Here is a 26,218-nt window from a genome sequence, read left to right on the forward strand (position 1 = left end):
TTATTGTAGTTGAAGACTTGGACATATATACGATGCCTCTGAACCACAGCCCTTCAGCAATTAAGTTTTAACAGCAACCACCACAATGATAATAATAAACAGCAGCAGCAAAACTTACAGGCTTAGATGAGGACTGAGACTATATGATTAAAAACATCTTTCTCCACTATAAATAGGTAGATACATAGATAGATGATTGAGAGATCGTTAAGAACATACATAGATAACAGAGAAGGAGATGATGCTGTAGGAACACGGCTTGTACTCCAGAAATTCTCAACACAATAGAGGACATAAGATAGATTAATAAATACAGCACATGGGAAGATTATAACTGCCCCAAAAGTAGAATATGGGAAAAATGCTAACTGATATCTCTCTTTCTAGAAGACCAGTTAGTCAGATCAAGATGCCTACACTGGCGAAGAAGATATTAGGAACAGAGCGAAGGCATCCTGATCTGGCTAACTTGGTTTTAGAAAAGGCAGCATTATCAGTCAGCATTTATTAGGTCCAAGCGGGACCAGCCACATAATTTGTAAGGCCCATGACAAAAGAAAAACGCAGGTCTCTTTGGTTAACTTTTCCTGGGAATTTCAGAATAGGGGCAGCTGACCATTAAGCTGAGGGCAGGATAGTTCAAAGCTCAGAACTGCCTGAGTGGCTGCACTGGCCTCGCCCTTGAACAGCAGAAGGCAACCGCTGCCTCCTAGAAGGTGACACAAAATAGGCAACTCCCAAAACATAAGAAGGGGTCATGTGCTAGGCAGCCGATAAAGATGACAAAAGCTCATTATAGAAATAAAATATTTTTTCTCAGGCAGATAATCAAAGTTATGGAGTTTGATCTACTTGCTTTACTCCGAAACTCCTAAGTTTATCTCATAAAGAAGACCCTGACGGTAACACGCATGTACAGCATAGGAAGACATACACAGCCACTCTCTCCTCCCCAGCTTCTTTCCATCAGAGACCATCTTAGAGGTCCCCAACATTTTTTCAAAGCAGTCTCCAACATTTTTTCAAAGTTAAGATTGATCCTAAACCATTCCCTTTTTCTGGCCCAAATCATTTCTTTTCTGTTGCACTGATAACGCGTTGTTTTTTTGTTTTGTTTTGTTTTTTTGTTTTTTTTTTTAAAAGATTTTTATTTATTTATTTTACAGACAGAGATCACAAGTAGGCAGAGAGGCAGGCAGAGACAGAGAGGGAAGCAGGCTTCCCGCTGAGCAGAGAGCCCGATGCGGGGCTCGATCCCAGGACCCTGGGATCATGACCTGAGCCGAAGGCAGAGGCTTAACCCACTGAGCCACCCAGGCGCCCCAACGCGTTGTTTTTCACTGTCCATCCATACGCTTCGGAATTACATTCTCTCAGCCCAGTCATGTGACTCTGCTGGAGCTGAGCTGCCCTCTCATACCCCTATTCCTCTTTTTCTTTTCTTTTCTTTTCTTTTTTTTTTAGGAGAGAGAGAGAGAAGAGCACAGGAGAGAGCAGCAGTCGGCGGGGGGGGGGGGGGGGGGGGGGCGCAAGGCAAGGGGAGTTGGGGAGGGTGATCCTCATAACCTGAGCTGAAACCAAGAGGACACTTCACCAACTGAACCAACCAGACACCCCATCCCTATTCCTTTTAATGCTAATAAGGCCCAGGCCCAACCAGGTTTAAAACCCCCTTTTTCTAGCCACACTCTCAAACTTTAATATGCACTCCAAACAACTAGGGATCTTTTAATATGCAGATTATTATTCAGCAGGACAAGGGCCCGAGAGTCTGCATTTCTAAAGCTCACAGAGGAAGCCTCTGCTGTGATCTGTGGACAACACTGGGAGTGGTAGGACCTAGATGGGTCCACAGGGTCTAGGGTTGTGCCCACTAACTAAAGCAAGTCAATCAACACATAGAAAGCCCAGGGATGGCTGAGCAGAGATGGAAAGAGAAGGTAAGACCTTTTTGTTTCTTCTTCCAGCGAGTTGTACCTGACCCCAGTTCCTCCTCACTCTAGTAATACAGGCCAATAAATCTACTTCTTGTTTAAAGAAGGCTGAACAGGACTTCTTCACTTGCAACCAAAAGAATACCTAGACTATAAACTTTCTTGAGATCTGACAGTGCCCAGGCTGTCCTGAACACAAGGCTGTTCCTTACTTGCTACCTTTGTAACCCACCTACCTTATAGAATTTTGAATTCTGACTCATGATTAAGAGAAATAACTAGGAACAAATATATCATTGCCAAATTACTTGTTACATGTTTGAAATTCACTTACTTTTCTGTTATATTAAATAAGTAAAGCTAACAATACTTACAAGGCTTCTCTTTGATCTACTGAGTAAAAATAAAGGTAGTCCTTAAAAAAATTTATTTCTAATCTGCTAGCCTCCTGTGTTTCCTGTTAACTTCTCTGTGGGTAACTATACCTTCTGGAACCAGGACAAGGGGTACAATACAGCTCCAGTCTGCTGCAGGAAACAGACATTTGTAGAACTAAACTGGTATTCTAAATAGCATGCTGTTGGGTCCTAAAATTCATGTGTCTACAAAGTATACTTACCCATGAAGGTGTAAACTAATTGTTATTCATTCTTGTTAAAAACAAACTGAGATCACTTTGCATTTTTAAAATTGGGCTCTCTGTTAAAGGCACTGTGGACTCCATTAATCATCCTCTAGCCACATGGCATAAATGATTAATCACCCTTGGAGAATAGGTAGGTGGCAGTTCTGAAGATGAGGTTAAGTAAACACTTGAAGAAGTCTTCCTGGTAAAAAAATGACTCATGGTGCTGAGAGGTGATAACGTCATTGTTCTCCGAAACAAACAGAACAGATATTCCCATTACAAGTACAAATAGTAGAGGAATTAGCAAATTCACAAAGCCTGGTTGTTAGCCTTTTGTTGGACAAATTTATACTGAGTCCAAGCCACAGCTGATCAGCACTGTCGTTTTGTAAAGCTAGGATAGATCAAGAGAGCAAAACAACTTGACCAGGTCAGCTCTTACTGAGTTCAGCTCTTGCTCACAGCCTTTCTTCCTTTGTCTATTTCCTTGGACCAGGTGAGGTGCCCTGCGTGGACTCCTGTGGTAAGGGCAGAACCTCGTCACCTGCAGAACCACACCGCACCTGTTTGCCTTTCTGAATCTCTCGCGGCCTCTTCCCACAACCCCCTGCATAGTTAAGCATTTAGCACAAAGTTAGTGTTTTAAATATCTGTTTACTACCTGGACAGGAAAGTTGGCAGATGCTTATATTACAACAAATTCAATTCAAATGGGAAGGGCACCTTTTGCTTGTAAGTTTCTTGCATAATACTGATGTAATCTGCTTTGAAAAGAAATTCATACAGCATCAAGTTTGAATGTTTTTTACAATGTATTAACATGAAAAGGTTTGGTATGCTATTGACTTTGGCTTAAAAAAATAATAAAAAATAAAAAATAAACTGTGGGTGTTGTCCTTGCCTTTAAAAACATTCAACTCCAAAGTCATAATCAAGGGTTAAATACTATCGATGAAATAAAATTTTAAAAAAACAGGTAAGTACCTTACACACTGTCCCAAGGTTAAAGGAAGAAACTGGTATGTTTTTTCCTGCCATGAATTATATCAACAACTACCACTAGAGGGAGCGTCATCTCTTCTTATTCACAGTAAACAGTCCACTGCACCGAAGGCATATATTGCCATACCCATAAGCTAGTATTTACATGCTTCATTGTATGTCGTTAATTTATCCCTAAATTTTATATAAGCCCAAACACAGATATATTGATATCTATAAAACAATAATTTCATTTATATTTATTAAATAAATCATCAATGTACTCTCAAATGATCACTTTTCTTGAGGAACCTTACCTCTCTACACGTAATTTTTTCTCATTTTCACGGCTCTATGGACATGACAAATAAAAACATGTTCAGAATCAAAAGTAATAAGCCTTTCCATTCCAAAAATAGGTAAAAATTATATATATGCCTAAATAAATTAAAGGGAAAAAAGATTTAGCAGCCATCTTTAATTTAGTGATGAGTTTCCTCAAACTCTATCAGTGAATAGCACACTTAGTGTCTCAGAAATTTTTTCATGATGTTCCAGGCCAAAGTAAATACCCGAAGTTCTGTTTACTAAGTAGTTAGAGTTATCAACTTAAGACATATTTAGGTTCTAAAAATATATATATTTATTTTCTAACAACTTCACAGCTGTTTGAAAAAAAATACACAGAAACAGAAAGAAAAAAATTTTATTTCATCATTCCACACTTACCATTATCAACTGTTTAACAAATTACCCCCAAAATTTAATGGCTTAAAAACAAATAGAATTGACCCTTGAAAAACAAGGCATTAGGGGTACTACATATTAACTTTTGGCTCCCCCATAACTACCAATAGCCTACAGCTGACCAGAAGCCTTACAGATAATATAGTTCATTAACACATATTTTGTATATTATATGTAATATATACTGTATTTTTACAATAAAGTAAGCTAGAGAAAAGAAAATGTTATTAAGAAATTCATAAGTAGGGGCACCTGCGTGGCTCAGTGGGTTAAGGCTCTGCCTCCGGCTCAGGTCACGATCTCAGGGTCTTGGGATCAAGCCCGGCATCGGGCTCTCTGCTCAGCAGGGAGCTTAATTCTCTCTCTCTCTCTCTCTCTCTCTCTCTCTCTCTGCCTACCTGTGATCTCTCTGTCAAATAAATAAATAAAATATTTTTAAAAAAACAATAGAAATTCATAGTCGGTACACTTGGGTGGCTCAGTCGGTTAAGTATCTACCTTTGGCTCAGGTCATGATCCCAGGGTCCTGGGATTAAGCCCCATATCAGGCTCCTTGCTCAGCAGGGAGTCTGTTCCTCCTTCTGCCTCTGCCCCTGCTTTCACTCTCTTTCTCTCTCTCACTCTAAGAAATGAATAAAATCTAAAAAAAAGAAAGAAAGAAAGTCATAAGTGGAGGTGCCTTGGGTGGCTCAATCAGTTAAGTGTCTGACTCTTGATCTCAGTTCAGGTCTCGATCTCAAGGTTTTGAGTTCAAACCCTACACTGGGCTTCATGCTGGGCTGGCACTTACTTTAAAAGAAAAGAAAAGTGATAAGGAAGAGAAAATAAATTCACAATGTTGTGCTCTATGGAAAAAATCCCATGTACAAGTGGACCCAAGCTCTTCGAACCTGAGTTGTTCAAGAGTCAATTGTATTTATCATTTCATCTTTTCTGTGGACCAGGAATTTGGGATGGGCTTGACTGGGTGTCTGTGCCTCAGAATCTCTCCTGAGGTTGTAGTCAGGACATCAAGTAGGGCTGAAAGGCCCACTCCCAAGATGACTCATTCATGTGACTATGGGCAGAAAGCTTCAGTTTCCTGTCGGCTGATGGAAAACAGGCTCAGTTCCTTGTCACATGGGCACCTCCATAGGGCTGCTTGGTTGTCTTTACAACATGGCAGCTGGCTTCCTTGGAAATGAACATTCTAAGGGAGAAAGCAAGGAAGAACTTGCAATGCCTTTTATGAAATAGACATGGAAGCCACACAGTCACGTCTGCCATATTGACTTTTTAGAAGCTAGTTACTGAATTCAGCTTATACTCAAGATGAGAAAAAATTAGGCTCCAAGTCTTAGAAGAAACATTACCAAATAATTTTGGACACATTTTATCAACACTACACTTAACCAGTGAGGTTCATGCACCTGTTGGGCACTGTATTGATTAACTTCTGTGTCAGCTTGACAGAGCTAAGGGATGCCCAGAGAGCTGGTAACACATTGTTTCTGGATGTGTCTCTGACAGTATTTCTGGAAGAGATTATCATTTGAATCTGTAGACTGAATAAAGGAGATTGCCCTCCCAAACTCAGGTGGGCATCATGCAATCTGTTGAGGGCCTGAGTAGAACAAAAAGGCACAGGAAGGGCAAATTTGCTCTCTGTTCTCTACCTGAACTGAGATATCTCTCTTCTCCCGTCTTCAAACATCAGCACTTCCAGTTCTTGGGACTTCAGATTCAAAGTGTGATTCACGCCATCGGCTCCCCTCATTCTTTGGGTTTGTTTTCAGCCTAAAACACCAGCTTTGCTGGGCTTCCAGTTAACAGACAGGTCGATCATGGAACTTCTCAGCCTCCATAATCACATGAGCCAACCCCTCGTAATCTATCTCTTTCTCTATATCCATGTATCTGTGTGTCTGTGTGTGTGTATTTTTGTATCCTACTGGTTCTGTTTCTCTGGAGAACCCTGACTAATATAGGCCCTGTACACTCAAACTTTGGAATCAGATTAGGAACGGTGCCCTCATTTCCTGTTCCACGTTGATTTTCATGTGCTGTCTACTTTTTACCATAGTAACCACTGAGCACTCAGCCTCACAAAGATCTGTCTGCTATAAAAGCAATGTAGCACAATCCAAGTCCAAAGTTGTAGGCTAGTAGTTCATTAAGTGGCTAATAAATGTGTTTCCCTTGAAAGTTTTAAATATGTCATATAGCCCCTATGAGTTGACAGTGGTCCCACCAGACTCTTCTAGTGCACAATTAGACTTAGTGACTTTTTTCTCGAAGATGAAAATTAAGGTTGAACCTATGTTTTAAAAAGCCCTTCTAAACATGTCAATAGTTTCTCTATTTGTATTTCAAACAAATTATAAATGAAAATGGGGGAGGCTATTTCTCCTATCCATGGTCTTGAAATAGAATAAAAGTTTTATCTTGTTAGGAATGCATGTGGAATGTAAAAGTATTCTATGAGCAGAATATTTTTCCTCTGCCCATTTTACCCAAACGTCAGCTGGATATGAAGAAAAAGCAGTACAAGAATGAGAAACACAACATTAAAAAAGCTCACTTATAGAAAAAAGTCGATATCTAAGAAAAAAATTTCATCCTTTTAATTAAGCAAACAAACAAAATAAACAAACAAAAAACCCATCTTTTAAAAATTCTCCTTTCCTAATATAAAGGTGTTTTAGTGTTGGTCGGGAGTCTGTGCCAAATGATTACACAGAGCACCTATTTCCTCACACGTAGGAAGTTAGTCTTCAATAGAAAGAAAGCTCAGGTAATGACAGGTCTTCCTGTTAATTATACCAGATAGAAAAACAAAACAAAACAAAAAACATATTTCTCTTTGCTCCTTCCTGAAATTCCACTAAAATAACAAAAAATTTTTTGTGTGTGCTTAAGCCCACAAAAGGAAGAGGTGATGACAGCAATTATGGTCTACAAAACAGTGGAAGATGGAAAGCTGATAACCTAGCTGTAAATGACACAGGCTTTAGCTTTCTCTGTTATGCTAATGACCTGAAGAAGAAAAATCCCAACAATATGCAAGTTGAGTCATGCCACAGAGACTCAGAACATATCCATCAGTAAAGGAAGCATGGGCTTCTGAAGATACTGGGTTTGCAAGTGCCTTTGCTGAAAACAAGCAAATTTATTAAAAGTCCTAATAAGGAGACTGGCATAGCTCTTTAGTCCATGCAGGCACGTAACTATGTACCACAGAAGAGGGCTGATTCTGGGGCACCTGGGTGGCGCAGTCAGTTAAGCGTCAGACTCTGGGTTTCAGCTCTGGTCCTGATCCCAGGGTCATGAGATCGAGCCTGGCCAAAAAAAAAAAAAAAAAAAGAAAATCAAGCATTAAGCATGATGTCTCATCACCCCTTAAAAATCTAGTGTATATTTCCCCCAAACAAAGACACACTTCTACCCAAATTTTGCCAACCATCTAAAGAGCCTGCTTTTCCTTTCTGGTCTAGGGTTGTGCCAAGGAATGCGTTACTTTTACTTTTGGTTCTCATGTCTCTTCAGATCCTTTCAACCTACAGCAGTATTTCTGTCTTTGACTTAGTTTTAAAGCTTAGGGGGACCTAGGTGGCTCAGTCAGTTAAATGTCTGCCTTCGGCTGAGGTCATGATCCCAGGGTCTTGGGATTGAGCCCCTCACTGGGCTCCCTGCTCGGTGGGAAGTCTACTTCTCCCTCTCCCTCTCATTTGTGCGCTTTCTCTCTCTCTCAAATAAATAAACTACAAGTTTCACATTCTATTGGATGACCCTCACACCGTGTGTCTGGGCCAGATGCACACTATGCATCCTTGGCAGGAATACCGTGGAGATCATGGCATGCTTTTCTCAGTGCATCTCATCAGGGGTTTCAAACTTAGCAAAGAAAATTTAAAAAAAAAAAAAATACTACATATGGGAAATTTCTAAAAAGTGCAGGAAAGGCAAGAAGCCAGAGTTTCCTATTGTAAAGAATTAGGAGTCCGAGAATTTACCCTACTTCCAAGCCAACAAATTAACCTGCCAGAGTTCCAGGGATGCTGGGAAATGACTGGAGACTCCTGGACCAGAAGCAAAGAATTTTATTACTCACAGAATAGCAAGCAGCATGAACCTCACGGTTGCTCTGACTCCCCTTACCCTCCATGTCCCATGGGGGTGACAATGAATGGCCCAGGTGGACACTTCACATGTTGTGGAACTGTATCACAGCTGAGGACCCCTGAGCTTAGGGAACCCCAGTCTTTTAAAATGGGCTGAAATCAAGCCTGAATGACCTTCGCCCCAGAGGGGGACATCATCGTTAACATTCTGAGCCGTAAAGAAACCTGTGCCCTGCCCTTGAGGAAGACACTCTCACTGTCTTCCAAAGCTGCTGACTGACTATATATACCTTCTTGAAATGCTAGTCTGGAACAAAGCTGTCAGTGTCCCTAGACATAAAATGTGTAGAAATGGAAAAAAATAAAAATAAAAAAGGACATGGAGAATTGTCTCCCAACATAGCCATAACAGAGTAAACTCTAGATATTGACTGAGCCAAAACTTGTGACTTAAATATACTGGGAGTGTGGAAGAATGGGAAGAGCGAGTCGGGAAAGGTGGCGTTACGGAACCTGGACTGGATTCTGACGGAAGAACCAAGCGGCACTCAGAGACTTTGGAGGATTGGAGGTTTATTTAACGCCAGTGGGCTCGGAGGAAGCTGTTCTCAAAGGTCTGAACCCCCAGCACAAGCAGGGAGGGGGATTTATACCCTTCTACTTCTGCGTACTTGGTACTTCTGGTGGGCGTGGGAAATGGGGTAGAAAAGAAGAACCTGGAAGGGCTTTGAGACAGGGAATGGAATTCCTTGCTGGTTTGGTCGGCCATCTTAAGTACAGTGTTTCCCTTATCAGTGGGACCACATAAAAGACAGTAAATCCTAACATTCTTCTTCTTCTTTTTTTTTTTTTAATTTTGTTTATTTGACAGACAAAGATCACAAGTAGGCAGAGAGGCAGGCAGAGAGAGAGGAGGAAGCAGGCTCCTGGCCAAGCAGGGAGCCCAATGCGGGGCTTGATCCCAGGACCTGGGATCATGACCTGAGCCAAAGGCAGAGGCTTTAACCCACTGAGCCACCCAGGTGCCCCAATCCTAACATTCTATAGTAGTAAGTGATTAGATAAAATCTAAACTAGCAAATCAATGAAGAGAAATAAAAGTGTATATATTTTTTAAAGGAGAATAATTAAAGGGTTGAATGTGGTATTGCCTCTAAGACAGTTCTCCTGTTAACTCTCAGGAGACCATCTATCTATGACAGAAAATATGGATGGGATCAGGGGTGGACAAAGGTAGAAAAAAGATAGTGTTGGGATTTTATAAAAAGCCAAGTGTTATCTCACTTAATCTCTTCCTCTGACGTATAGGTTTATTGCACTTTAAAAAACAAAATCAGGGGCACCTGCGTGGCTCAGTTGATTGAGCATCGGACTCTTAATTTTAGCTTAGGTCATGGTCTTGACATCCAGATCCCCTGTCAGGCACTGCGCTGGACATGGAGATTGCTTAAGATTCTCTCTCTGCTTCTTCCCGCCTGCCCCACAGATCACTCTCTTTCTCTCTCTCTCAAAAATAAATAAAAAGGAGAAGGAAGTTCCTATTTTTTAAAAAAAAGGTATGAAAATATATATAGCAGAAAGTAGAAGCTCCAATGCCCATTATTAGGAGGTAATGAATCAAGAAAGAGTAAGGCAGGGCATCTGAGCAGCTCAGTTGTCTGAGCATCCAATCTTGATTTTGGCTCAGGTCATGATCTCATGGTTGTGAGATCGAGCCCCACATCCATGTCCTCGCTCAGGAGGAAATGTGCTTCTTTCCTCTCCCTCCCTCTTCCCCTCTGTTGGGTCCATGGTCAAAGGAGCGAGAGTGATACAAAGCGAAGGTCAAGCAAAGCTTTATTTTGCGCCAAGCATCGAGAATCAAACTGACCAGCTGGGGATGTCTCTTGCAAAGAGGTGACCACTCCCAGCCTTACAGACTAACTTTTATAGAGCAAAGGCCATGTGGTTGGGCCTGGCCACACACAGGTAGTCAATGAGATCGTTACACACAGAGAAAGCTGCACAGTCATGCTAGGTCCCACACGGGTGGCCAATTGAATTACAGTTCACCCCATAGTAGCTGTTTGAACTAGCCTATCACCTTGGTCAGAATTGGTGCCCAAAAGGCAGGGCCCACACTCCTTGGTAACTAGGGAGACAGTATACGTGCTTTACTGATTGGATGTCTCCACCTGACTCACTCACCCCTGCATTTGGGGCGTTATCTCCACCTGACCTGACCCACCCTTGTATTTGGGCTTTGTCACCTGGGACTGGTTTCCGGACTTGCTTTTAAGTAAGTTCCCCTGGGGGGCGGGAGGGGGGGGGATTGGGCAGGGTCCATTTAAGTTTTACTGCATAAACAACAAAATGGCTGTTCAACCAGGGTGGGGCCGCTCTGGCTGAATAGGCCCTTACATTCTCCCCCTACTTGCATGCACATTCTTGCTAATAAATAAATAAATCTTAAAAAAAGGAAAAAGAAAAAGGAAGGCATAAAGCAGGGAAAGGAGATCAATACAAAAAGAGCTGAGGGACTCCACCAGATGACATAAATAGGAATCCCTTAGAATGACAGCTGTGCAATGGGCATAGACGACAACCAGTTTCAACTTGAATGGTTGAAAGGACTGGGAAGAAATTTCCCTAGGTACAATAAAATGGCTCGAAAATGCCCTAACAGCTGGCAAAGACTTCGTGTTGGATCCAGTGCTTCTGAGCTGGGGCATGCCCGTAGGGAGAGCGGGTATGATTATTACCACAGAGCAGCAGACATAAAGGAGGTGATGGTCATGTAGTATGAACAAAAGAATATGCATGAAGGAAAAAGTAATCGTAATTTACTGCTCTGCAAACCTGTGGATATTCTTTATAATAATGTGAACATTGAGTACTAACCCCAACAAAGTGATAAAATAACCAGAGTGGAAAGATGGGTGTGTGGAGGAGGGAAGGGTACACAGGTGTGGTGGGAATAGGGGAGAAAGAGAACTAAATCCTTCCTTTCTACAGTGAGAACCTGATGGATCATGCATAAAACTGAAAAATCAAGAAGTAGCCAAATAAACGTGTCGTCCAGAGCTCTAAAAGTAAACAAAATCCAGCAGCTTAATAACTGGTGAATGTAGTTTCCGTGGGGAAAAGAGGATGGGCAGAAATGACAAAGAGGTGGTGTTTTTCATTATTATTTGCCTCCTGAAGTTTTAGACATTTATGTCTTTGATGTAAATAAAAGTTATTTGTTTTTTAAGAAATAAGGGATAGTTTGAAGAGAGGAAGGAAAGAAGGCAAAAAGCAATATGTCTACTTTTCATCTGGTATAACTGAAAATATTAATAGAAATATGAGGGGTGCCTGCATGGCTCAGTGGGTTAAAGCCTCTGCCTTCAGCTCAGGTCATGATCCCAGGGTCCTGGGATCAAGCCCCGCATCGAGCCCTGCATCGAGCCCTGCGTTGAACCCCACATTGAGCCTGCATTGGGCTCTCTGTTAAGCAGGGAGCCTGCTTCCCTTCCTCTCTGTCTGCCTGTAGAATAAATAAATAAATAAATAAAATATTTTTTAAAAATAGGAATGTCAAATCCAAACTGATAGGATTTCCCAAAGTATACTTTTTTTTTTTAAATTTTATTTATTTATTTGACAGACGGAGATCACAGAGAAGCAGATAGAGAGAGAGGAGGAAGCAGGCTCCCCGCTGAGCAGAGAGCCCGATGCGGGGCTCGATCCCAGGACCCCTGGGATCATGACCTGAGCTGAAGGCAGAGGCTTTAACCCACTGAGCCACCCAGGCGCCCCAAAGTATACTTATTTTGTGTTGGTAGGTTGCAGGTAAAGGGACAGGCAAAACCTATAAAAGAAAGAATACTCCTTACTATTTACAGGAATAGGGAAATGAGGGCAAACCGAGAGGATGTTCTGACATGCCTTGGAAATACATGTTCCAAACCCACGACCAGTGGTGGGTTTTTCTTTTCTTAGCTGAATTTTCAGTTACCAGCAGATGTTATTGAGCAATCTGGAAACAGAAATTGGGGGGGGGGGGGGGGGAGAAAAAAAAAGGTCTACCACAGCTTCTCTTCCATTACTATGTTCTTGTGGTTGCTACTATTTCACTTTAACAAATATTGGCTTTTCTGAAGACAACTGCCCGATTATAATTTGATTTTCAGGAATATTAACCAACACGCTCTGATTAGAACCAAAGAACATGTGTAGAAGATAACTTGTCATCACTGACTTAGCGCCCTCAGGAGTTCAGGGAAAGGCCATGTTTTCATTTCTACCAATGACACATCTTGTGCCCTGTATGGAGGCTAGTAATAGAGACAGCTTCCTGGTGGATGCATGTTCCTGGGCCCCAAAACCTTCTTGTTATAGATACATTCTCAACTTCTCCGAGTGCATCTACGTTATAAAGCCATGAGAAATTGACGGGTGCAATGAAACTCAACTGGCAACAATTCCTAATAAGGATGTCCACGGCACTCTTTTTTTAGCACTATTTTTAACAGGATTTCATTATAAAATACCTACTAACTCAACTCAAATCCCAGAACTGGAAACTAGGAAAACAACCTAACTTCATGTCAGCAATCCCTATAGGCTGTGAGCCCCTCACAGAGCCAACCCCTTCTGGATCAGCACAGTGGAACCAACACAGTAGGACAGGAAAAGGATATACTAGAACTGACTCATTCCATAAGTATCTAGTTATTTTTGAGATATTTAATCACTTTGAACCTAGTCTCTTTATCAGGAAAATCAAGAAGGTAAGGCCTTCTTTACATATGCTCTACCATACTAAGTACCTTTCTTAAGGAAGACACACATCAAATACAAGTGTTCCTTTTCCTCTAATTTCTCTTCTCGAAGAATGGGAAAAGAGTATGCTGGCTTCATGCCTACTTTTCCTTTTACAGGAGAAGTTTCCACACTCCCTCCTTTTATTTGGTATACAAGAAGGAAATGAAGAAATTAGCCTATGAAAGACCTCCTTGTGAGCTTGTATTCAATCCTTGTTAGAGGATTTGGAAAATCAGATCAACCCCCTGGGTTCTGCTCTTTCACTCTCAGGTCTGGACTTCCTTAAATCACTGACAGAGATTTTTTTTTTTTTTCCCTTAATGACATTGTCAAATCAAAGGCTAGCCAGGTCCAGCAGGATTGCCCTCTTGAGAAAGGGTCTCTTAATAGAGATGGTTTGATAATGGTAACTCACTGTCATCCTTTTTCAGGAAGTTAGAAGGAAAGGCTGTGAACAAAAAGCCCAAACCATAAGAAACACAGACAGAGGTGGGGATAGAATATTTTTCATAAGTTAGCAGTTTTTAATGACGAATTCCTCATCTTTTTCTTGGGTGTCATCTGTAATATGATCTTATGTTTGTGTAGAATATACAAAAATATTAGGAACTGGAAAAATATTAGATTCTTAAAATGGATAACCCCAATGTGCAGATGGAGAAGTTGTTCAGGGCAGAGCCTTGACCGTTAATTAGTAATGGCTCCCATTCTATCCCTGCACTTTTAGTTCGTGTACACAAGTGCATATAAAAACACATTTTTGTGTGCTGTACAGTTATGTCACTGCGTTGTTCTGCTATTTAGGAATTAGCTAGTAGGCTTTAGATTTATTTCAAAGAACTCTCAGCAAAAATCATGCTTTCTATCTAGGTGGGACAATTTAGAGGGCATGAGTATAAAAGGAGAGGCTAGGCATTTTGAGAATCCAAATAGCAAATAAGGAAATTGTCTGCCACCTTGTTGCTAACTCTAGAAATAAAAATGAGACTGTTTTGTCCCTCCTTTGTATTGTTCTTGGGTTCTTCTCTGAGTGCAAAAATGTCAAAGATGCTTTGCTAAAACCCAGGAAGTTGCTATACAACCTACATATGAAATTATTTCTCTCCACCTTTAATCCTCAGGATCTACAATTCTGCTATTTAAGAAACAAACTTGCTGTGTCAGAAGGAAGGGGAATATAACAGTAGACATCCGGATCAATCGTCAACTAGCTTTCCAGCTTGTCATTGCTCCTTAGACACCATGTGAAGAACTCTCACACTGATTTACCATAAAATGTGCCTATTTTCCATTAAATCTTGCTTGTGGCTTCACTGAAGCACTGAACTTACCAACATTTCAGGGGCTGACCCTGCAGGGCCACCTCTTAGACTTGTTAGTCCAGAAAATGAACCGTGCATAAGAGAGGCCTTGGGGGAAGAGATTTTATTCGCACCAGTTACTTTGCACATTGCTTAAGCTAGAGATGTTAGCAGTTCCTTGAAGAGAGCAGCATTAGTCAGACCCCTGGGGGCAACAGTGGGACATGGAACTTACCCTGTCACATGCTTGACAGAAACATGTCGGTTGAGACAGGCATAGGGCCGGACATAAGGAATCTGTTTTCGGAGCTTTAGGGAATCGGTTAAAGTATTATGTTCTTTCATGTCCTATTTAAAATTCCAGAGCCGCTATGTACCCACTGTATGACTTCGATGGAGTTGTTTAACCTTCAAAATCCACTTTCTTGGGGTGCCTGGGTGACATAGTTAAGCTGCTGATGCTTGTTTCAGCTCCTCCGATCGTGATCTCGGGTTCCTGAGGTGGAGCCCCACGCTGGGCTCCGTGCTGATAACAGGGTCTGCCTGAGACTCTCTCTCTCTATAGTGTCTGCCTGAGACTCTCTCTCTCTATAGTGTCTGCCTGAGACTCTCTCTCTCTATAGTGTCTGCCTGAGACTCTCTCTCTGTCCTTCCTTACTCTCTCCCTCTCTCTCAAATAAATACTTTTTTTAAACTCACTTTCTTCATGTACAGGATGGGCGTGATATGACTAACTCAAGGAGTGATCACTGGAACAAATAATATGGGAGGTGCTCATCCCAGATGTGATCATCAGGATGGACACACAAATGCCAGCAGCCTGAGTGATTGCGATCCTGATGATTAGTATTTTAATCCAGGCCCTGCCGTTTGTCGGCTGCATATCCCTGGGAGAGGAATTCTGAGTTTCAGTTTTTCCCACCGGAAAATAAGGAAAACAACATTTACCTGGCCAGGCTGTTCTGAGGACCAAAAATGATGCATGGAAAGCACCTAGTCACGGTATCTAGATCAGCACAAGTAGATGCTTGATAATTTGTTCTTCTCATCGTTTTCACTGCCACCTAGTACTTACGTAACTATCTATTTATGCTTGGAAGAAGTCATGTTTGATATTAAGGTTGGCTCTTCCTGGTAGGATAAATGTATACACCAATCTATCTGATAAATGTTTACCTAAGAGATAGACAAGATTTCTGTTTCATAATTGCCTGTTGGACCACCCTTAGGCATAAAACTCCTCAAAAGCTTGTGGCTGAAAGTCAAACCAGTATCCTCTGCTATGAGTAGGGCTTGTCAGAGCCACCGTGAAACAGACACACACAAAACTCCCCAGCCTATGGAGATACGCACTTCCAGCAATTTTGTCAAGGCAGAGAACACAACCCGGATTAAAGTGTGTAGGGAACGTGGTATTCCTTCTGGCCTCGACTTCCTGAGTGTCTACTGTCACATGCTGGTTTATCTGCCGAATAAAATGGGCTTTATTGAAGTAGCATTCTGGACTTATTAGTCATCTACCCTGCACACCAGATAGCAGAAGTTTGAGTCAATTATTAACTGGATCCACATAGTTATAGCATATCTTTTAAACCACGCCAAAATAGTTTTCGATTGAAAAAAAGAAGAAGAAGAAGAGGGCAGTTGAGAATACAGAGCCCCAAATATGGAAGGATAACATGTAGCTCCTTCTGAAGTCCTAAGTTCCGCTTTCTTTTTGGCTCTGTGACGCCAGTCCATTTCCCCACCTCTTCCTACCAATTTCGTCCTCCTTGGCAACTGCTACTTAATGTTTCCTCCACAAGAATTGGAGTTGTCCTTCTGGAGACCTCTCCAAGGAGCCTAAATCCCCTACTCCTGAATTGGGCAAATATTTTCCTCATAGACATATGTTTCTAAGTAAGATTTGTGAATTAGTTGATAACTTTCAGAAAGTTAGGCCTCTTTTTACCAACTTTTCTAAGACATGTTTAGTTGTCTTAACCTGTGTTTCCTCCCAAAAAAGAAGAGCCTGTGACAAGGTGAAAGTAATTTGGGGGCAGTCATCCTAAGGAATAAGAATGAGGGTCTTGGTAGAGTACAATAAGGAAGAGAAAGATAAACCAAGGACCTATTATCTGACTGGTGGTTACTGGGCAAGTGGACCTTGATCCTACGGGAGAATCTGCGATGTTGTGTAGAGTATGAGTCAGAGTAGTTCACCTGGGGATGAGACAGTAGATGATTTGTCTAGTCGCCCATCCTCCACTGGTGAAGGGTTGCCCATTGAGATGATAGCATTTTCTCCCTTTTGGTTTCGTCCATGCAGCAGAATGGCTGCACAGGTTCCTACAGGCATCTCTCTAGAGCTGGGACAAAGAGGCCAGGACAGAAAGCAACAGCTTCACGGTGCAGCTAAGGCAAGGTACAGACTAATCTCACCTGCCACTACTGGTGGCCATAGCAATGACTGAAGTGAAAAGATCTACTCGGCGGTGATATAAATCAGGGCACAGAGGTGACCTAATTGCTTATGTGACTGCAATGGCGTGATTCACATTAGTAAGGTTCTCTTCAATATTTTATCAGCTCTCACAAACTATAAACAAAACCTCGACCCTTCCATTCAAAGTCGGAACCCTGTTGTTTTTTTTTTTTTTTTTAAAGGTTTTTTATTTATTTATTTGACAGAGAGAAATCACAAGTAGATAGAGAGGCAGGCAGAGAGAGAGAGAGGGAAGCAGGCTCTCTGCTGAGCAGAGAGCCCGATGCGGGACTCGATCCCAGGACTCTGAGATCATGACCTGAGCCGAAGGCAGCGGCTTAACCCACTGAGCCACCCAGGCGCCCCGGAACCCTGTTTTGATGAGAGATACTGTTCTTTCAGTAGTTAATGTATATTTTCAAAACTTCCCATAGGGTTGGTGTGCCTGGGTGACTTAGTGGGTTAAAGCATCTGCCTTCAGCTCAGGTCATGATCCCCGGGTCCTGGGATCGAGCTCCACACCGGGAGCCTGCTTCCTCCTCTCTCTCTCCCTCTCTGCCTACTGGCAATCTGTCTGTCAAATAAATAAATAAGTGAATCTTAAAAAAAAAACTTACCATAGCATCACCTTATTTTCAAATTATGCGTATTTTAAAAGTTAATATTTAAAAACACTCATTGAACAGTTTTCAAACTAGATCTTTTTGAAGACAGGCAGAATACAAAAAGAACAAAATAAAGTATCTTCCCCCAAGGAGTTTAAAAACCAAAGGGGTTTATAAACTGAAGGGGTTTATAAACTACTCAGGGGAGACAGGGTAAGACAGATAATTTAAAAGGCTGAGTGAAGCTAATAGACAAAGTAGAAGCAATATTGAATATATGCTAAATTTGTAGCAATTAGTTAGCAGATACTAATCAATGCTACAGATTTCTACCCAGACATTTAGAAACACGATAGACTAATCTGACATGGAAACAAATGTGCATACAAACAAACAAACAAACAAACAGAAATGATGAGCAGGGTGCTTGGGTGGCTCAGTTGGTCAAGCGTCCAACTCGTGATTTTACCTCAAGTAATGATCTCATGGGTGGTAAGATTGAGGCCCAGGTCAGACTCCACATTCAGCAGGGAGTCTACTTAAGATTCTCTCTTACCCCTCCCCCCACTTGTGCTCACACTCCCTCAAATAAATAAATAAATCTTAAAAAAAAAAAAAAAAAGATGGACAAAATGAAATTAGTTTGTTTTAAATAGTTCTGTTCCAAAGAAGAAAAGAGTTATTTCCAGAAGCTAAAATTAAAAACTGCCCTTGGGGTCCAGAGTTGAGGTTTTAATACCCATGAGGTAACAGAGACTCTGTCTTCATGGGGGTAGGGGTAGAGGAGTTGGAAGGGAGTCTCAAAATAATAAAATCACAAAGAGCTTCCTGGTTTATGAAAAAATTAATCTAGAAAAATTATCTAACTAACCAAAGTCACAGGAAAAATTGTGTCATACAGATACAAATTTAAAACACTTGCATTGTGTAAAATTTACAGCCAAGAAATTAATATTATACCCTGTGCAGACCATTGCAATAGCTAGGGTTCTTTCAGTGGAAAACTCAAAACATTTATAAGCTAGGAATCACAGAGGCCCTCAACAAAATTCTTTGCTGCAAATTGGTCTCCATAAAAAAGTACAATATTCATGAAGAAATAAACTACCATGATGAAAATTAGCAGATGCAGTAAACAGAAAAACTGGTCAGTTTGAAAAATATAAGTGATTAAAAACAATTTGAAAGCTACTCTAGGGGTGCCTGGGTGGCTCAGTGAGTTAAAGCCTCTGCCGTTGGCTCAGGTCGTGATCCTGGGGTCCTAGGATTGATCCCCACATCTGGCTCTCTGCTCAGCAGGGAGCCTGCTCCCCCTCTCCCTGCCTGCCTCTCTGTCTACTTGTGATCTCTCTGTCAAATAAATAAACAAAATTTTCCAAAAAAAAAAAGAAAAGAAAAGAAAAGAAAGCAACTCTAAAATAAGTTTGTTTGTATCTGTGAGCTTTTGCTGCATAACAAAGTTCCCAACTTAAATGGCTGAAAACAACAACCATCTCAATTTTTTTGAGAGAGATTATTTTTTTATTCAATTTATTTAAACTATTAAAAAAATAACTAAAACAGTTCACCCATTTCTCCCACCCAATCCCCACTCCCTCACCTTTGGAAACCACCAATCTGTTTGATGTATCTATGAACTTAATTAGTTGATTTTATTTATTTCTTAATTTTTGATTCCACATATAAGAGAGCTTACACAGCTGTTTGTCTTTCTTTGCCTAATTTTTCTAAGCACAATATCCTCAAGGTTCACCCATATTGACACAAATGGCAAGATTTCATTCCTTTTCATGAATTAATAATGTTCTACTGTATATATATATCAATTTCCTCATCCATTTATACATTTATAGATGCTTAGGTTTTTTCCATATCTTGGCTATTGTAAATAATGCTGCAATGAACATAAGGGTACATATATCTTTTCAGGTTAGTGTTTTGATTTTCTTTGGATGAATGCCCAGAAGTAGAATTGCTGGATCATATGTTAGTTCTGCCTCTGATTTTTTTGGAAACTCCATACTGTTTTCCATCATGGCTGTACCAGTTCACATTACTGCCAGTAATGCACAAGAGTTTCCTTTTCTCCACATCCTTGCCAACACTTGTTATTTCTAGCCTTTTTGAAAATAGCGATTCAACAGGTGTGAGGAGTTTTGATTTGTATTTCACAGATGATTAATGATATATAATACTTTTCCTGTGCCTGTTGGCCATCTGTATGTTTTCTTTAGGAAAAAAAAAATGTCTATTCAGATCATCTGCCAATTTTTTGCTTGCATTATTTTTTGTTTCTTTTGCTATTGAGTTGCACGAGTTCCTAATATATTTTAGTATTAACTCTTTGTTGGATAGATCATTTACAAATACTCTCATTCAGTAGGTTGCCTTTTCATTTTGCTGATTGATTCTTTGCTGGGCAGAAGTTGTTTAGTTTGATGTAGTCCCACTTGTTTATTTTCCATTTTTGCTGTTGATTTTGGTGTCAGATTTTTTTTAAAAAACTTTGCCATAGGTAACACCTATACCAAGAAGGTTACCACTTATGTTTCTTTCTAGGAATTCTATGATACCAGGTCTCACATTTAATTCTTTAATCCATTTTGAGTTAATTTTTGTGTAGCTGTAAAATAGTGGTCCAGTTTCACTATTTTGTACATGGCTGTCCAATGTTCCTAACACTATTTATTGAAAAGATTTTCTTTTCCCCATTGCATGTTCTTGCCCTGCTGAGTTTATTTCTGGGCTCTCTGGTCTGTTCCACTGATCTATTTGGCTGGTTTTATGTCAATACTATATTGTCTTAATTACTATAGCTCTGCATTTTAATTTGAAATCAGGAAGCATGATGCCTCCAGCTTTGTTCTTCATTCTCCAGATTGCTTTGGTTATTCAGGATCTTTTATGATTTCAAATAAATTTTACATCGTTTGTTCTATTTTTATGAAAAATGCCATTGGAATTTTGATGGAGAGTGTATTGAATCTGTTGATTTCTTTGGGTAGTATGGACATTTTAACAATATTAATTTTTCTAATTCATGAACAAGAAATATCTTTTATTTGTGTCTCCTTTGATATCTTTCCTTAATGTCTTATAGTTTTCAATATACAGGTCTTTCACCTCCTTGGTTAAATTTATTCCTAGTGATTTTATTATTTTTGATGCAACTGTAAATTGGACTATTTCTTTTATTTGCCTTACTAATAGTTTGCTATGAACGCATAGAAACACAACAAATTTTTGTGTGATGATTTTGTATTCTGCAACTTTACTGGACTCATTTCTTAGTTCTAACTTTTTTTGATGGAGTCTTTAGGGTTTTCTATTTATATGACACCATGTCATCTGCAAATAGTAGTAGTTTTACTTCTTCCTTTCCAATCTGTACAGCTTTCATTTCTTTTTCTTATTTAATTGCTCTGTCTAGGAACTCTATTACTACATTAAATAAAAGTGGCAAGAAGAGGTATCCTTGTCTTATCCCTGACCTTAGAGAAAAGCTTTCAGCTTTTCACCATTGAGTATGATGTTAGCTGTGAGCGCGTTATAAATGGCTTTTACTCTGTTGAGGTATGTTCCCTCTATACTCACTTTGCTGAGAGTCTTTAACATAACTGGATGTTGAATATTGTCACATGCTTTTTCTGCATCTAGTGAGATGATCACATGATTCTCATCCTTCCGTTTGGTGATGTGGTATGTCACATTGATGATTTGTAGATCTTGAACCTTCCTTTCATCCCCAGAATAAATCCCACTGATTGTGGCCGATGATCCTTTTAACATATTGTTCAATTTGTTTTGGTAATATTGTGTTGAGAATCTTTGCATCTATGCTCATTAGGGATATTGGCCTGTAATTTTCTTTTCTTCTTTTCTTTTTTTTTTTTAAAGATTTTTATTTATTTATTTGAGAGAGAGAAAGCATGCAACATAGGGAAGAGGGAGAGAGAAACTTAAGCGGACTCCACACTGAGTGCAGAGCCCCACATGGGGCTCAATCTCATGACCCTGAAAGCACAACCTGAGACAAAACCAAGAGTCAGATACTTAACCAACTGCACCACCCAGGCCTCCCATTGGCCTTTAATTTTCTTTTCTTGTGGCACACTTGTCTGCTTTTGGTATCAGGATAATGCGGGTCACATAAAATAATTTGGGAGGAATTCTCTCCTCTTCTATAAGAGTCTGAGAAAAATTGACACTAATTCTTCTTTAAATGTTTGGTAGAATTCACCATTGGTAGAATTCACAATTCTGGTACTGTACTTTTGTTTGTCGAGAGGTTTTGGATTATAGATTCAATCTCCTTACTAGTAATTGGTCTGTTCAGATTTTCTATGTCATCATGATTCTTTTTTGGAAGGTTTTATGTTTCTAGGAATTGTCCAGTTTGTAGGTGTGTAATTGTTTATAGTAGTGTCTTATGATTCTTTGTATTTCTGTGGTATCAGTTGTAACAACTCCTTTTTCATTAATGATTTTATTTATTTGAGTTCTCTCTCTTTTTTTCCTTGGTGAAGTTGTAGAGCAATACTCATGCAGTGATGGTGGGGGTATAAATATGTATAACCACTTTGGAAACTAACTCATCATTCTCCTTAAAGTGAAGGTAAATATTCCATATGAATAGAAATTCAAATACTGGATTATACCAAACAAACGTATGCCACATACACAAAGAAACAAATCTAAGCATGTCCACAGCATTATTTTTAATAACCCCAATCCTGAAATAATTCATATTTCAATCAATGGAGAAAGAATAAATAAATTCATATATCATAAGATGGAGTACCATATAGCAATAAAAGTTTTTAAACTACAAATACAATAATAGAGCTTAGATGAATATCAGGAACATAATGAGTAGAAGATGACAGACATGAAATACCTAGAAAAATTCCATTTATACAGAGCTAAAAAGAAGTCAAAATTAAAGTACATTATTTGGGGATGCATGTATGCACGCTGCTTTGGTGGGAAAAATATAAATAAACATAAGGAAAATGTTATCATAAGCTAGTAGATGAATTTCCTTCATTGAAAGAGAAAGTACTGTTTAGGAGGAAACATTAGTAGACCTTCTAGGTTCTAGAAATGTCTTGTTTCATGAACTTGCTGGTGGTTTCATAAGCATTTACTTGATGATAATTCATGACACTGTACAATTTTACTTTCTGCATATCCCCATATGCATGTTACAACTCACAATAAAAACATTTTTTAAAAAATAACAAAGAGATTTCATTATCTCATATGACTAGAAAACCAAAGGCAAGCAGTGTGCCACTCAACATTACGATACCACTGCCTTCTTGGATCAGTGTTATATGCATTAGTTCAGGCCGTCCAAAAGGAGACACCAAGATGGGATGGAACATTCAAGAGATGTAACTGAGACAACTGTCAGAGAAGAAATGGTGAGGAGATAAAGGAGTTGGAACTAGCTCTAGGGTCTGTGTGAAAGAGAGAAGAAATGAAGAATTGGATAAGTAGAATCTCAGGAGTGCAAGACCATTCTGAGCAGCTTTGGCTGACAAAAAAAAATAAATAAATAAAAACTCTAACATAGCAATGTAAATAAATAAGACCTAAAATAATTTGAATTGCAAAAATCATTAACTTGTGATGTTCATATAAATAATTAATATACTAATGAAGTTTTATAATCACTCTAATCAGTAAATCCTTGAATATTTATGAAATAGTATAGAGTGCTATTATTCTACATTAAAGACTAGGGAAACAAGATTTCATATCCACTGAGGTCTACCTGGGAGTAACAACTAATAAACTAGGCAATTTCAATTCCTAAAGCTCGAAGAAGCCTGTTGAGCACTTCTGATAAAGTATTTGACCTTATGAAATTAATATTACACTATATGTTAACTAACTGGATTTAAACCTTTTTCTTTTTTTTTTTAGATTTTATTTATTTATTTGACAGAGATCACAAGTAGGCAGAGAGGCAGGCAGAGAGAGGGGGTGGGAAGCAGGCTCCCTGCTGAGCAGAGAGTCCGATGTGGGGCTCGTTCCCAGGACCCTGAGATCATGACCTGAGCTGAACGCAATCACTTAACTGACTGAGCCACCCAGGACCCCAATTAAGTAGAATTTAAATAAAAACTAAAAAAAAAAAAAAAAAAAACCCACACACAAAAAACTAAAAACAAACAAAAAGTACCTGGCTTTATCTTTTTAACACTGATTAACAAGATGACAGAGAAAATTCTAGCAACTGGGGATGTGTTAGTCTTTATTGGTGTCCTGGCCTAGAGTCTCAATGGTCTAAAGAAATATATTAATTGAGAGCATTTATTTTGAGTTTGCCAGACTGCAACAGAAGGTAAACAAGCTACTGACCCAATCCCATAAGACTTAATGGTGATGACAGAGAATGTGAAGAAAATAAGGAGTTCTAACAATGCTTCCAGGGGTTCCTATCCCCTTTACTAGAAGCAAAGGAGAAAAAGGCAGGCATTTGTGTTTACCATTTAGAAGACTTCTCTGAAATATTTTGTCCTCTCATGGTGTTTCGAATACCATAATTGTGCATTTTAGGATTCACATTTAAGAGTAGATTAAAAAGTGTCAACACTCAAAGGAAGTCAGTAGTGGAGGAGATTGGGAGAACTCGTATGTGTTTGCTGGTGGTCTCGTGCTTCCCTATTTATATTCACAGAAATTTACTAATCCTTGGGTTATTGTCTGGTTTAACAGAGGAAATGTTCTTCCCTCAACGTTGAACTCCCCAAAAGAGTAGTGAGATAAAAAGATGAAGATTAGTTGGAAATTAGGTCAGAGGTACTTAATCATATTTTTAAGTAAATGTGCTGTTGTTGCTTATTTACCGTAATGGTTTTCTGAGGTAATGGAGGGGTTACCATTTTAAGATGTAAAATGTTACCTGTGTTATAAGTAAAATGGTAGCACATCCCTTTCCAAGTAAATGAGGTGAAAAATCAAACCACTGAATTTATAATCAAATGAAGCAAGTCAGGATTCTTTTTTTTTAAGGTTTTATTTATTCATTTATTTGAGAGAGAGAGAGCACAAGCAAGCAGAGAGAGAGAGGAGGAAGCAGGCTCTCCACTGAGCAGAGAGCCCGATGCGGGGCTCCATCCCAGGACCCTGAGATCATGACCTAAGCCGCAGGCAGAGGCTTTAACCCACTGAGCCACCCAGGTGCCCCAAGGATTCTTGTTGCATTAGGGAAAGGATGAGTTCATTTTCAGGTATGTTATTGGCAGGAACTGCTTTTTCATAGCTCTAGTTATGGGAAGAAGGATGTGCATGGTTGCTGGAAATCTGAAAGGGCAGCTATCGACAGGAGGAAGCATCCCACCTCCTGCTGCGGGACATGGAGGAAACTGGATTGATCCATCTCTCCCTGTCACTGTCTACACTCCTACCCAAGCAGTCATGACACAGGCAAGAGACTCCCTCACGTTCAGGCAATCTGATACTTTTGCTCAAGGCAGAATTTTGAAAAACAATGAAAACAGGGTAGTCGGAATCTGTCCACAGTTCTGGTAGTTGTGACAGTGTTTATGGCAAAGCCACAGCTTCCTAACCTGGTGTCTGTTGTGCTGCTTTCCTCTGACCCTGAGGAACGGCCCTGCTTCTGGTCCTGTTCCCCAACTTTTCCTGCAGTTTCTCAGGGATTGCTGGAGCCCCCAACATCCTTCTAACAAGATTTCTTTTTGCTCAGCATTACTACAAAAGGAGTTTGGCAGTAAAAGGCAACCTAACTGATAACACCAACCAAGCAGGCACAATTCTGCAAAAATTCTAATCCTAGCAGGGATCAGGGAGCTCAGGAATGTGGGGCAAAAGTTCAGTCACCCAGAGGTAAGGGAAAATAGAGGCCAGTGGGCAAACTGCTGGGGGTTCTCTTCAGGCAACTAAAGACCAACCCTTCAACAGCTCGGCTCAGTCCCTTGCCAAAACTGGTGAGAATGGGGACCTCTGTGAACCCCCTGCTCTGGTAAAGTGTGTCTCAGGAGATGACTGCTACTGAATCTGCCGGCACAAACCTGGCATGTGCCAGTCTCCATGAGAACAGAACGAGAGAAAGCAGAGCCTGAGAGGTTGTAAACCCAGACGACATGCATGGATCTGATTCATCAGTAGTTAAAACTCTAGAGAAGGCAAAACTTAGGAAGATCAAGGGTATCCGTGGAAGGGTCCTTCTCCACTAAGTGGGGCAGGGCTCCTTCCTGAGTGACAGAGGCAGAACTTGGAAAGATAAAGGGAAAGGGAAACAAAGGTTGGAGATAAGAAGGTGAGGCAAGTTATACTGGTAGCTTTTATTTTCTATTTTCTATGTGAAACAGGAAGCTAGGATATCTGCGGAGAATGAGGGAAAGAATGGATAAAGCTTTGAAGAGTAGGTAAAAGTTTTGAATGGTCAATATCAGGGAAAACTAGGAATAAAAGAACATTGAATGGTACTTAGGTCCCAATGAAGTGAAAATAACACACTTAAATGGGTTCAGGTTAATGATGTGCTTTTTCTCTAGTAACACCTGACCCAGAAGCACTAGCTTAAAAAATAAAGGTCAAATCACTCAAGAGCTAAGGGCTATTGAAAGTTAGTAAAAGGCCGAAGGGGAAGAGCAGGGAGAGAGAGTGTTGATAAGATGATAATAGGGATGTGGTAAC

The 26,218-nt window shown here is 40.0% G+C and overlaps 1 long non-coding RNA gene across 1 annotated transcript in view; it reads right to left on the reverse strand.

Moving 5' to 3' along the window:
* Positions 1-6,871: 6,871 nt before the first annotated feature.
* Positions 6,872-26,218, reverse strand: part of LOC131825268 (uncharacterized) — a 102,802-nt gene continuing 83,455 nt past the window's right edge. The window contains exon 8 of the long non-coding RNA XR_009351182.1: positions 6,872-7,607. This is a non-coding gene — a long non-coding RNA (uncharacterized LOC131825268). The remainder of the gene's footprint in view (positions 7,608-26,218) is intronic.

Source organism: Mustela lutreola, chromosome 2, assembly GCF_030435805.1.
Source record: "Mustela lutreola isolate mMusLut2 chromosome 2, mMusLut2.pri, whole genome shotgun sequence".
In the NCBI taxonomy this organism is placed as follows: domain Eukaryota; kingdom Metazoa; phylum Chordata; class Mammalia; order Carnivora; family Mustelidae; genus Mustela; species Mustela lutreola.